At 38.5% G+C, this 6,166-nt stretch overlaps 1 long non-coding RNA gene across 1 annotated transcript in view; it reads right to left on the reverse strand.

Moving 5' to 3' along the window:
- Window positions 1-5,805, reverse strand: part of LOC139183063 (uncharacterized) — a 45,165-nt gene extending 39,360 nt beyond the window's left edge. The window contains exons 1-3 of the long non-coding RNA XR_011566529.1: window positions 5,506-5,805; window positions 4,986-5,078; window positions 4,023-4,100 (exon numbers count right to left, since the gene is read on the reverse strand). This is a non-coding gene — a long non-coding RNA (uncharacterized lncRNA). The remainder of the gene's footprint in view (window positions 1-4,022; window positions 4,101-4,985; window positions 5,079-5,505) is intronic.
- Between the last annotated feature and the right edge of the window lie 361 nt (window positions 5,806-6,166).

The raw sequence follows: 6,166 nt of genomic DNA on the forward strand, positions 1-6,166 counted from the left end.
ACTAACCTTAATACTCATGCCAAAAATGCCTAAGATGAAATAATATAAATTAACTTCTATTCTAAGGTTTTACATTATAATTTCAGAGATAGAATTGCAGGGCAAAAGCAATAACTGGAACCAATAAATGAGAACAATTTCTCTTAATGAGAACAATTTACCTTAAAAAGCACAGAAATATATATTTTTTAGCTTAATAAAAACTTTATAATAGTTTTTTATAGAAAACAGTAACTCTCTGATAAAATATTAATATTCTTTGCATGATTCCAGTAGCAAACAAGAAAAGTTGACAATGCAGTTCCAGAAAATAAGGTGATTGCCAATTGAACATGTGGGAAGAGAAAGTATCCATTTCGCTGAAGGAACATACAGAGTCCTTTTAAGATAAGTACATTTAAAGAAAACCATTTTGGACAACATTACCTCCATTGTACGTTTTTGGCTTTCTTTCACAAGACTGTGATTTTACAGATGCTCTTAGTACCAGTAGGGGAATCTATACTGGAAATTCTTTCTTTGCCATTTGGCAGAGTACACATAGTAAATAAGTAACAGAGTTAAGATTTTATTTTTGGTTTTTATGTGTGGCTGGCTGAAAAGACAGACTTTTACCATCATGTTGAATTATACTCAACAAAAATAAGGAGAAACAGCTAAGAAAAAAAAAAAAAAAAGACAAGACGAAGGGAAAGGAAGAACAAATTAAAAAATTAAAATTTCTTTTTGAAACAACACAGCAAGAGTAGAGGAGCTGGTTAGCAGGGACATTGTTGCATACGATATATATGTTAGCAGCATTATTACATGTTATGTATGTAATCCAGAAATAGGAACAAAATAGTGGAATGAACACACACTCTCTCCCACTCTGTCTGTGATATGATCAAAGAAATATATTCATAACAGCACTGGAGAACAAGAAAGAGTAATGTCAACACCAAAGAGGAAGATCATCGTAAGAGATATGGAGCAGAGAGGTTTGAATTCTCAGGGAAACAAGACCAGAGAATAGCACACAGGAGAGAAGCAGTGTGGAATGAGAGTGATTACAGGGAACTTCAGGCAGAAGGAGGTCAGGGAGCAATTGTCACAGTGATTAATTGGGGCAGTGCATTCAAAGGAACTAGGCTTGTCAGCCAGCCCCCCACCTCTTGAATACATGGAGCTAGACAGAGCAGTGATTGCCCACAGGCTAAAATACAAGACTGGGCTCTGAGACCAGAGAGCTGGGGCAGTTCATTGTCACAAGCAGCCAGAGATATTCACATGTCCTCCTTGCAGGATGTCTTCTTCTGTCTCCACAGTCGCTGGGATGAGCTCCATAATCTGAGCCAATTTCTACTAAAATGTGAACAAGTTATTCAATCTTATATACCAATGAAACTAAGAAGCTGAGATAAGGAAAGATGTGGGATATAAGAAAGCATGGTAAAAAGAACAAAAGAATTAAAAGTGTATTGTTGAACTTAAATTGTTATGCTTAATAGAAAAAAAAATTGTACTAAAATTTCAAATGATCCGCAATTGGGAAGTGATGAAACACAAGGAAATGAAACAGTATTAACATTCTTATTTTGTTTTCTGGGAGCATATAATGCTGATGAGCTCTATTTGTTATCCAAAACTAATTATGTTTAAAGCTATCTCTTAAGAATTTAGGAAACTTACTGGCAGTCCAATGGTTAGGACTCTATGCTTTCACTGCCAAGGGCCAAGTTTCAGTCCCTGCTTGGGGAACTAGGATCCCACCAGCCACGTGGTATGGCCAGAAAAGTAAAATAAAAATAAGTAAATAAATAAATTTAAAGGTAAATCTACTGATTAAACATAGTGAATTAAATACCCATATTTATTTTATTTCCTTTGAAATGCTTCTAAAAACTTTAAAGGAAATTAAGTGCATACATGCACACACTGACACTCTAAATCAATAATACTAATAGCAAAGAACTGAGGAGGAAATGATAGCAAATGAGGTATGGGAAACAAAGAGAGGAAAGGAAAACAGTTGAATAAGTGGTAACATATTTGATAGATTAGATAAAGCTAATTTTTATGCCTGAAGAGAGGAATGCTAATAGGAAATAAGACAATTTGTGCAGAAGAAACCCAGAATGCTTTAGGAACTGAAGGTTCCAAGTATCTCTGAAGATAGGGATGAGAGGGTAAAACTAGAGAAAGGACTCTTCAAAGAAAGTCTAAATAAGGAGCAGTCAGACCCCCAAAGTCCTCCCCTATACCAGCAGCTAGGTGAGTACCTCTTACACATCTAAAAAAGATAGTAGAGATAGAGAATCTACATTTTCTTGTATTAAAATACATCACAACTTCAACTGACAATTACAACACAAATTCAAGCCCACAGGGTTTTTACTTAACCTCTTTGATCTTATATTTGAACGACCTTCTTCCGTGCCAAAAATCTAATTCCCAACACCAACATAATTTCTCATTTTTTTATTCCATAGTATACACATAGTATTCCCTGGTAGCCCAGTTGGTAAAGAATCTGTCTGCAGTGCAAGAGACTGGGGTTCAATCCCTGAGTCGGGAAGATCCCCTGAAGAAGGAAATGGCAAACCACTCCAGTGTCCTTGCTGGAAAATTCCATGGACAGAGGAACCTGGTTGGCTGCCGTCCATGGGGTCACAAAGAGTCAGACACAGCTGAGCGACTAACACACAGAGGGAGGGAGAGAAGGAGAGAGAGAATCTAAAACAGTAACAATACTATCATCAACAATAAAATTAGAAAACGCAGTTTAAAATTTTTTTGACATTCCCCCCACCCCACCCCCGCTCCCTTAGGGTATTTCTACAGATGAGTTAGCCACTTGAAGTACTTTCTCTCTGAGTTTATGGTATTAATTTGAGACTCGTGTTCATTTGTGCCATTTTGCTTTCAATTTTTAAAGATTGCTTTGTCTTGAGATTAGCTTTGCTTTACAGTTATGTAAAATGCTTGTGTGTTTTTTAAATTTAAATCAGAAACAAAAATATATTCACACATTTACCTTTTAACCCTGTCCCCTCTGACCTCATTTCCTCTCTCACTCCCTCAAAGTATCTTCTTCCTGAGTCTTTTTTTCAATATAAGCAAATTTATATTCAGACTACCTTATTCTCAGAGCAGCATACCATAAACACTTCTTGCACCATGATTTTTTTAATTAACAATAATTGTAGAGATCATTCCATAAGCTTACTAATTTTTGAAAAGTATGTTATTTTGTAGCCCACGTGAAAAATTTGGCTATAAAATAGGAGCATTAGTGGCCAGCTGCTGGAAAAAAAGATTTAATCCAAATACTTAAAAAATATATATATGCAGATTTTTGGAGCTTTGTAGTAAACCTTTAAAAAATGACTCACCAGATTCACAGCATCGTGCTGGGAAAAATTAGAGTAGGTGGCTTTGCTTCTGAGAGGCATACACAGTGTACAATTTTACCATGCAAAATGCTTCTGCTACTACAATTTTCCTTTGCTTTGCCTTTTTGAAAAGTAATGTTCCTTCCTATTTTAGCAGCACCATTTGCATGCCTATTATTCACATTGAACTGGGATTTCCATTTTTATCTTCCTTTTGTTACTTGTTTTCATTCCAGCACTTTCTCTTCTTGCTCTTTGCCTTTCCTTTATCTTGCCCTTAAATGGAGGCCTCATGCTATGGGAAAAGTGCCATGACCTTATCCTCCATCAAGCCAGGCCTTGTCCCAATTTAATAAGATAAGTTCCCCTGAACCACTGCCAACAAAGCTAGGATGTCCCACACATGTTTGCTATGGAAACACCTTCATGACTAACAGTCTCTCAAATTAAGGTATTTTCAAATCGAAGCAAGAAGTGGTTTTCATTTTTTAAAAAAACATATCCTGCAGCTAAGGAAAAAATATACTAATTTTCTAAAAGTTGTAAGTTGCTATACTAATATATCCAGCTTCTCTGAGAAGTAGAATCTTAAACAACCCTGACTCCAAGGTATATACATAATAAAAGCAAGAGTTCATGAATACTCACCTGTGTCTTTGAACAGCCTCTGTTCTCTTCTGTTGTGTGTTTATATGGTCATGTGTTGGAGTTGTGCCAAGGTCTTTCCTTAGAACAGAAGTGTGGACACTGAAGACCCCGCATGATTTGGATGCCGCCAAATCACCAGATATCCCACCACTTTCCATCTCACACTATAATGGCACGTTATTGATTCATAAACTTCTATAGACCCACAGGCCATTTTGCCTTTGTTCAAGCTATTGCCTTTGCCTGAGAAGACTGGATCTATTTTCCAGGTGAATCTCCCTTTCATTCTTAAACACCTTGGTCAGGCACTTCCTTCTCTAAGATTTCTCTGGCATACCCTTTTCTCCTGCCCAGGGACAGCTGATTATTTCCTTTTAATTTCTTACATGCCCTTAGAACTGGGGCCATTTAGAGGGAAGAAGAGACTGTGTTTTATTTATTAAGTTCCCCAACCCCTACCCCCATACCCAACAAGCATGGGTTCTGCTCAATAAAAGATGCTGAATTAAATGACTGAATGAGTAAATGGGCATGTGGTATCCTTTGTTTTATTGTTTAGTTGTGAAAGTGAAAGTCGCTCAGTCTTGTCTGACTCTTTGTGACCCCGTGGACTATACAGTCCATGGAATTCTCCAGGCCAGGATACTGGAGTGGGTAGCCAGACAGCCAACCATCTCAAGAATCCTCTATGTCCATCTAGGGCCTTCATATATGATTCTACCATGCTGCTAACAATCAGTCCAATTTTGCTTCTGCCATGTCCCTCTAATCTTCACTTTTCATACCCTGCCTTCCACCCCTAACTGAAAGCTGGCCTGTCCAATAGGTGATGCCTACAGATCTCAAATGGCAAGTTACTAATCTGATCAATTTATCTATCCCAAGGAGGGAAGAATAGAGTGGTGGCTCCCTAGCTGATTAAAATAATCACCCAGATGAAATTATGAATGGCTTTGTTCTTACCTGGTGCTATTCAGTAGGTCTCAGTTTGACAAAGGATCTCTCTGTCCTTTTTAAAGCATCTTCCTGATTCCAGTGATGAGGCAAATTTTGGAACTGCTCAATGAGAAGCACAATCACAAGAATAGATACCATCTTGCTTTCTAATAAAAGCCATTCAAAAAACACACCTACTATGTTGTCCATCTCCTGGATGGCAAAGCAGTGACTCTGCAACTCACTGAAGACAGAAGGGGAACAATTTCCTTTGTAACTGACTAGCAGAAGTCATTTCTATTCTAGTTATGCCTTCAGAATCTCCAAATACAATGAATTAATTTTGGGTCAGCTCCCTGACCACAGAAGTGAGATTCTATTCCTTATTCCATTTGTGCCTTTGTAATAGATGTGATTTTTAGGCCCAAGGTCATTTGGAAACTGATAAGTATATTGTGTAAAAAAGTCAGCTCTAAGCGCTCCAGTCCCCTACTGAAGGGATGGATCCAAAGGCAGAAATCCCAGTCCCTAGGATGATCGCTCTTACTCTGCTTTTTCTCAGTATCAGGTGGCATCACACCTTCCCCCAGCAGCCACTCTTCCTCTTCTGACTCCGTAGCTGCAGGTTTTGACAGAGCAGACTTCTCCTATGCTAAACAAATGACTTTTTTGAGGCACATTTCCCACTCACTAATACTCTGTGGGCTTCCAGTAAAATTTTAAGTTTGCCACATATCCCAGAGGCATTAAAGACCTAATTTTAGAGAAGATGGCAAGGGCCACTGGGAAAACCCATCCTTAACCGTAAGAGTAACGAAGGAGGAGGTGGCCATGGCCCACTTCCTCAGTCTCACAGAGCAGCATCTTTATGAAAAATGAGCTCAGCTGTTAACAGCCCAGGGAGGGACTGCTATCTACCACATCACAGCCAGCAGAGAAGAACAGGATGTTATGAGTACAGCGTGAACCTCACAGCCAGAGTCAAAACCATACTCGGCACTTCCCAGGCACATGTTTTCCCTTGTTTTCTTCAAACTTCAAGAGAAAACTCTTCCGTTCTGTAAAAGTGTAAGAAAACGCTACCCGGGGAATGGGGCAGCACAGAACTGATCCATCTCCTTGTTTTCATGTCATCGTTGAAAAGAAAGCCCGCTCTGGTTTATAATAACGTAGCGCCAAAGTGGCCCGTAGCTCCTCCTTGACTCTTA

Source organism: Bos indicus, chromosome 5, assembly GCF_029378745.1.
Source record: "Bos indicus isolate NIAB-ARS_2022 breed Sahiwal x Tharparkar chromosome 5, NIAB-ARS_B.indTharparkar_mat_pri_1.0, whole genome shotgun sequence".
NCBI classification, from domain to species: domain Eukaryota; kingdom Metazoa; phylum Chordata; class Mammalia; order Artiodactyla; family Bovidae; genus Bos; species Bos indicus.